The 7981-nt window shown below is 42.6% G+C and overlaps 1 long non-coding RNA gene and 1 pseudogene across 1 annotated transcript; one reads left to right on the top strand and one right to left on the bottom strand.

The window, feature by feature from the left end:
- The first annotated feature begins 1349 nt into the window (after positions 1–1349).
- On the top strand, positions 1350–2488 carry LOC123476906. The gene is made up of 3 exons (XR_006651959.1): positions 1350–1530; positions 2336–2384; positions 2439–2488. It is a non-coding gene; the product is annotated as an uncharacterized LOC123476906 (long non-coding RNA).
- Positions 2489–5486: 2998 nt separating this feature from the next.
- On the bottom strand, positions 5487–7751 carry LOC116924994 (annotated as a pseudogene).
- Positions 7752–7981: the final 230 nt, after the last annotated feature.

Genomic DNA, 7981 nt, shown 5'->3' on the forward strand with positions numbered 1-7981 from the left:
GCCCCAAACTGTTTATTGTTTCCCCAGGGGTTCCAGCCAGGTTTTGATTGGCTGAAAATTATCGTGTGTAAACAGGGGAGTTGTTCGTTTTCATTTATTTTTTATCTGATTCGCCGTATTCAACTTCGTGCCAATGGGTTGTTTCTAAATATGTAGGTTTGTTTGTTAATTTTATATATATTTTTTATTTGATCGAAATTCAAATTTTGGTCGTGATTGTCGGGTTCTGATTGGTTGGTGGCAGGTTGGTGGATTTAGGGACCCTCCTGTGCCCTGGGTTTTCGTTTTTTGGGTGAAATTTTATTACAATTGAATTCTCCATGTAAAACTGTGTTGCAGACGGTCCACCCGTCTCAGTACCCTTTGTGATTTCCGTCTCCTCCCCCCATCTGTGTAGGGGAGACTGGAGTATGCCGGGACACCGGGTCAAGAGGGACAGTAGGGGGAAAAATAGTAGATTTTAATAAAATTAAAATTTTTTTTAGTATGTTATTTAGATACATACAATCTACTTTGGCATGAAATTTGGTTGAGTTTTGTCAATAACTGTATCATTTATTAACAAAACTAAAAAAACGGTTTTTTTTTAGTTAATTTTGTCTCCGCCATTTAATGTTTGTAGAAAAAAATAATCGCAAATGGCATGTAAATTTAATATGGAAATGAAGCTTATTCATTTCTTTATTGTTAAAAACAAAAATTATAATTTTCGATCAATTACTGTAGATAATATTAACGTTTTAAAAAAATAGTCTTTATCGGGAAATCGGGACAGCTGTTTTGGACTAAAATGGGACATTAGTGGGCGGGTTTGGCCTTCAAGCCCATCAATCATCACCGAGCTCATGACGCCATTACTGTTCCTTACGATGACCACAAGCAATCGATTATTCAGCATATTAATCGATTACAATAAGCCCAACCCCCACCTATCTTGTAATAAGGGTTTTTTATCATATAAGAAAATTTTTTTATTAACACAGTAATCAAATTGAAACATTTATTAACTTATAGAGTCTATGCAGTGGGACGCTATTTCAATTTTTACAAATTTTTTTAATGAATTTCAAGGCGAAAACGGAGGACGTCCCTCACCACCCACCCTAGTGTCCTCACTTACCCCTCAAAATAGGCTCCTCCCACAAATCTAAGAAAACTTTAAAGGTCTTATATGGGAAAATGGTTTATTATTAAATTATATAAAAAATATGGGGGGTACATTACCGTATGGAATACATAAAAACAAAATTATAAATTCATTTAATGATTAGTTTGGGAGATATAGGGGGAAAACGAAAACCGTCCCGGCTTACTCCAGTCTCCCCTACCTGTATGTGTGTACCCTGAGGGCCTGTGTTGTGTTGCCGAGTGAGGGCGTGACGGTCTCGTAACCTGGCCAGCGAACGAAAAGGTGTGTGAGTCGTCACTTGTCTCTCTTGTCGTCACTTGTCCTGTCTCCTGTCGGAGGCGTACGTATGTGTGTGTGTGTAACACACTGTAAGACTCTTACGTTCGTTTGAGTCGTCTAAAGTATCGTTCAAGACTACAGCTCTTTTCTACGTATAACGTATAACGTATAACGTTAAAAGTTTACGTTTGTACTTCGTAAATTTCGCTGCGTTTTTTACGGAGCCATATTTACGTAAATGTGTTCGTAGACTGTTCAGACTACACTGTCAAATTTACGTAGAGTAGGCTAGATTCTGCGGAGATTCTAGCGTCTGCTGTAGATTTTTGTACCTGTTGTAGCTCTTTGTTATATTTATTGATAAAAGTTCTGAGGACGAAACGTTCTTCTTCTGACCAATTTCTTGAAGACCTAAAATAGAATAAGCAATAAACCAAAATAGTTGCAAAAGATTTCATGAAATAATATTTACTTTTTGATTTTCTTTATCGGTGATTTTTTGGGGGGCGACTTGAATTTGTTAGGGGAATTCTTTTTGGCAACTTTAGTAGGCCCAATATTTATTTTTAAAATAAAAATTAAAAAAATTAATTATTAAATTTACAATTCTACACCTGACATATCCCAGAATGAATAAACAGGAGAGAAAACCTGAAAAAACAAAAGAATGTAGACAAGCGTAATAGATTTTGGCTACGTAGTGCGTAGAACGTCCCAAAAACTTATGTAAAAATGAGATCAATCTCATTTTTACGTACGCTCAGTTTTGACTTTGTTTTGACTACGTTTTGAGTTTACGTATTACGTACTACGTAGAGCGTTGTGTCTGAACACTCTTCCGTTCCCAGCTACGTAACTCGGAGCGTAAAAACGTTATACGTAGTACGTAAAACGCTGAAAAAGGCTGTAGTCTGAACGTGGCTTAAGGAAGGGTTGCGGCGTTTGCCTGGCCACTTCCGCGTAGTGTTTAATATATGTGAGTACCCTATCTATTGTGTTTCCTCTTTTTATTATTTATTTATTTATTAAGTTCAAGTGCTTGGCCGAATCCGCTCGCCGGCCGAACACATTGCAACAACTGTATGGAATAGGGTATTTTTTGTGATGAAAGATTGGTTTGTTAATTTTTAATTTGTGTTTCCTTAGAAACGAAGAGGGCGGCTGTCGTTTGTCATTTGTTTTTTATGTTGTCATGGAGAGAAGTGGAAAACGTCAGGTTTTTCAGTTATTCTATTCGATCAGCGTTTCGTAAGTTTTCCCTTTCAGAGTCTAATTAATCTCGAAGGCCGACACCCAGTGGCGTTTTTTTAATAGTTGAGTTATTTCTAAAGTGGTTAGCGATAGAAAATAACTAGATACAAGATAATAAACTAGATTATTCAGGTTAAACTTAGAATACAAATTTTTTACCGTAAGTGTTTTTGAATTAATTTTAATTTAACGTTTTGTAGATGTCGTCTGCTGTTGTTTACAGTGTTAACAACCAAAATAATATTGGTAATCTTCTTATTTTTCCTATTATTTCACTAAAACCATCACTAATTGATGTTTGGCTTTTGCCAGAATGTGTAAAACTAAAGCAATTAGTTGAAAATGGTACTATGGATTATATTTAGATTGCAAGTGTTGGAAATTGGCCAACCCAAATGGTATTTGTGTTGCAAAAGTTCGTCATTCCATGGCATTTTTTTTCTACCCTGACTAAGACCATGGTTGATTTACCCAAGCAGGCAGTGTTTCATAGACCCCTGGTTGCTCCACTATGGCTTTTTTCCCTTTCAGAAAAGGGGTACCCTCTTGCGAGGAACACTAAACGAAAAAACGAGGATTTTAGGGCGGAGCGTAAGAGTAATTTTCCGCCTGGTGCGAGTGCTTTCTACCTACAAATGAGCCTCTGCGTGGAGTGAACACCAACACACCCGCAAGAGGCGCTCTCGTCGGGTGGAAAACGTCTAGTGTTCCCCCAAAAAGGTACACCTTTTTCCCTTTCCTTGGCCCTGGAGTACATTGATGACAGTGTTGTAGACAAAAGTTTTGCCCGTTCCTCCAGGGCCGTCTAGGAAATACTGTCTTGGATGTGTGGTGTTGGTGGCATCGTTGACAGCAGCCATTATTTGATCGAAGGCCGCCCGTTGACCGTCGCTGAGTTGAGCCAGCATCATTTCACCCATCAATCGCTTTTGTTGCCTCACGTTGTCGTCGTTTTCTTCCATTTGGGCTTCAATCAGTTGGTTGATGAGATGGAAGTCAGGAGCAGGCAAGGAAAATTCTTCCATCGTCTTGTTGTTGAGACGTAGCTTGTCCTGAATCCATTTCAGCGTCAGATTTTTGGCTACATTGGCATCATGTCCGCTCCTAATAAAGTCTTCCATGAGATGATTGAGGTTGGCATCAAACAGAGTCGCGGCGTCTGTAGGTTTACAGTAGAGGCAAATGTCGACATAGAGCTGCCTCAGTTGAGCTGGCATTTGGAAAACGGCTGCCTCTTCCATGGTCGTTGACCAAGCCCTATCGTCTTCTAGCAGATTGAGTGTGATGGCTGCCGATTTGAAAGTGGCATGTTGTAATCCGTCGACCGTTCGAAGATGCTCGAAACTTGTCGCTCCCTTGACGTTGATGAGCAGTGATCGAAGGCAATGACGCTCCACATGCCTAACGCCAACCGTGTAGAGGCAACCGATGATTCTAGTCCTTCTGCATCTAGGTTTTCACGAATTGGTTTTCTTCATGAACACGTAGTGGTGAGGGATTACTCGGTAGAAATACTGTCTTGCGTTGTCGTCTTCGCTATTCAACTTGAAATATGCATGCCGTCAGGTTGGTGTCTTTGTTGGCAGCGTTGATTGCGGCCTGCTGTTCATTGCCAGGCAGAAAAAAAACCCGACTGTTCTCGGGGAAAATGGACGGTCAGTCGACAGATGGCATGAGAACGGTCTGATAAGAGGAACTTGAAGGTTCTCCATCCATTTAAGCGTCAGATTTTTGGCTACATTGGCATCATGTCCGCTCCTAATAAAGTCTTCCATGAGATGATTGAGGTTGGCATCAAACAGAGTCACGGCGTCTGTAGGATTACATTAGAGGCAAATGTCGACATAGAGTTGCCTCAGTTGAGCTGGCATTTGGAAAACGTCTGCCTCTTCCATGGTCGTTCTCTTTGGTGGCAGTGTTGATGGCAGCCTGCTGTTTATTGCCAGGCAAAAAAAAACCCGACTGTTCTCGGGGCAAATGGACGACCTGTCGACAGATGGCATGAGACCGGTCTGATAAGGGGAGCTTGAAGATTCTCCAACAGGCTTCTGGTGCGCTGACGTAGCGCGCATCCAAATGGCTGGCGATTTCATCCCACTCAACTGTTGGGACGTCACCTGCCTCCCGTTAAAAAGTTCCTACTTTCTTGTCCGTTTTGATGCAGTCATATCCCTTGTAGACATATTTGAATATGTACTTGACGCTGACGATTTACGCGCAGTATTCCAAGTTGATGTGCAAGTCGAACTTCAAGGACAGCCAGTGGTTGTATGGAACGACCCATATGTTATCCACTTCGAAATGCGTTTGTCCTCTTTTCAAGCGATGCACGACGCCTGTATCTCTCCTTCGATGACAATTGTTTCGGCCATAAATTCCTTGGGAAAACGTTTCCTGCAAATGTTGCCGTCCGTGCAAGGGGACTGTTTGTTGGTCGATCCACACGGCCCGTGGAACATGTGGGCCATGACGATGTTGTAGAGTCTTGGATGGGTTGTCTTGTCCGGTATTTCGCCACAGATGGTTTCGTCCACGTCTTTGGCCGTTGCAGGTGCGTCGCGCTTGTCGATCCAGATGAGCATGTGACAGTTTGGTAGGCCGTACGTTTGAAATTCAATGACGTGTATTCGAGCGGTGGCAAATCCCAGAACCTGGCGCTTTTCGATGTCGTTAACCTATTCATTTTTCTTTTGGTTGAAGACTCTGGCAACCATATCGGGCCGATCGGATGCCGATAGATGGGTCGGAATGTTGGCCACGATTTCTTTCCGATTCAGATTGCATGTGAATGTCAGGAAAAATACCAGTTTGCCGAATTTGCCGCAGATTACCATCGCGTCTTGGTACGCTTGCTTCATGGCTCTTGGACTTCCAATAAAACTCGAAGGGAGAACATGATACGATCCGACCGTCATATTTTTTCTTTCCGCCCGATTGTTGGTGTAGTCCAAGAGACCGTTGTACTGAGCAACGTGAAACTCCACCTGATGTTCGCGGATGTACTTGACGCGGTTGGCTTCAATCTTGACATAGGAATCTACCATCCATTGCTGATTGAGTGGTCCTCCGACCAACACGTTGTTGAAATAGTCCAGTATCGACATGAGAAAGCTGTAAAATTCGCACTGCGTCACTCTCTTGCGTCTTCCCTCACCTCGATTCAATCGCTGAGGATCATTTTCATCATCGTCTATTTGCTCTTCTGGTTCCGGTTCTTCTGCCGGAAACGCATCATTGGCCGCTGCTTCTGCTGCTCGAATTTGCATTAGCAGTCTCTCGTTGAGCCTTAAAACCGAATCTCTTCCTCTTCTTCCACATCCATTGCTCTTGCAGCAGCTTCCTCTCTTTCTCGCCGTGTAGTGGTTGTGTAAGGCATATTTACATACCATCCATCGTCACCGTTTGGAAAGAGGAATGGATAAGTCATGGGGTCACATATTGGTTGTCGTGTGCTGATTTTGATGAATGTTCTTCCCCTGACTGGTATGAAGAGATGTACTTGGATGTCTCTCTTGGCTGGTGGCTCTCCATTTGCGCTAGGGAATAAAACAGCAATCTCGTTTGTCGTCGGACTGTTGTAACGTCTTTGGTCCAGATTTCTTCGATCACTGCTGATGATCATACCCACTATTTGGTGCGGCAAATTTTCAGCTTCGGCTCGACGGTACTCTTCCTCTAGCACTTGACGCATCATTTTGAAAATGGCTGCGTAAGGATTTTTTTCGCGGAGCATTGCGTCCAACTCTGCCATCAAGTTTCTACAGCATCTTCCGTTCGAATCGAAATCAGCTCTGAACTCGCTGGCCTGTGCTGCATCCATGAAATAGAGATTGGCGTACTTGGGATTGGTTGTATTCGGACCGACAGGTGTCGTGTTGTGATACACTTGGCCATGTATTCTGAAACAATAGACGCCACGTCCTGGTGGAGATGAAATACTGGCTCCAAATGAAGTGAATGCGTGAGCGCTGTTGTAGGTGCGAGTTTTCGCCATAAAACTCTTTGATTTCGGATGATTGTTTTGCAAAAGTTTTGCAAGTGGTTGAGGGCATTCCTTTGGAGGTTGAACAATAAATTTGCTTTTTCTACAAAATTGCACGAATTTCTTGTCTTGCGGTCTTTCACCCTTGAAGTGTTTTGCGCCGCATTCTTCGCAAATGATGTCCATTGCTCCACAATCATGTAATGGACGATGATCTTCGTTTTGCAAGCCAAACGATAAGTTCTTGGCAATCCAGCTTGGTTACGCGCCGCTAAAATCTCTTCGTGATTCGTGCGTTCTTCTTCTGTTTCCAAGGGAACGATTTCTGCATGTTTCAATGCGTTCATTGCAAGAATTATTTCTTCGTCTTCCGCTTGTTCTTCACGGAGACGTTCCAACCGAAGCCGATTTTCTTCTACTCTTTCTAGGGTTTCTTCTTCGTTTTCTGCCCCTCTGTAGTTGGCTGTTTTTTCCCTTTTAAGTTCCCAACGTATTTCCGCCTCTTCCTCCGTTTCTTCAACCAGATACATCTGATGACGCAATCTGTCAGCCATTGCACGCAAAGTATTTTCTTCTACCGTCTCTTGGGCACGTAGAACTTGATGGCGCATTGCATCTACCATTATGCAGGAGGCTCTGCCGTCTTCTGTCTCTTGATCGCGTCGCACTTGATGTCGCAAATTATCCTCAATCATCCTTACTCTCCTCTCATCAGCGGTTTCTGCGTCGCATACAGCTTGCTGCCGTGTTGCTTGATCTCTAGCCTTGCACGTCTTTCTTCCTCACTTTCCTCTTCACGCAGAGCTTGCTGCCGCAATGCTTGGTTTTGTAGCCTAGCTTGTTGAATTTCGTCTGGCTCTTGAGCTCGGCTTTCTTTACGTCTTTGCGCTTCTACGTCTAGGCGCACTTGCCTGTCTATTTCATCTTGGGTTTGACGTTGAACTTCTTAATCGATACGCTGTTTTTTCTCATCGCGCACATATTGTGCCCTGGCTCTATTGTCTTGTTAACGTTTTTCTCTAGCCTCTGGAGCTTCTTGCGCTCTTTTCTCTCTTTGCTTTTTATTTTTTCTGCTTTTTTAGCATCACTCAATTGACGACGCGGTGCCATTGTTTGGTTGTTGATAATAATGGTAATGTTCGATTCTTGATTGGGACAGGCTGAGTGGAGGGCTTTTGGAGGGCTATTGGAGGTAGTTGGATGTGCAACAAATTCCAAGTAATTAAAACAGGCAATCGAGTTTTGGGGAAGGTGGGAATGGGGAGCGTATATTGAACACCGCAAATATCCGAAAACACTTTCAAATTAGTCTCTTGAATTGACAAAAAAAAAATTACATT

Source organism: Daphnia magna, linkage group LG10 (genome assembly GCF_020631705.1).
Source record: "Daphnia magna isolate NIES linkage group LG10, ASM2063170v1.1, whole genome shotgun sequence".
NCBI classification, from domain to species: domain Eukaryota; kingdom Metazoa; phylum Arthropoda; class Branchiopoda; order Diplostraca; family Daphniidae; genus Daphnia; species Daphnia magna.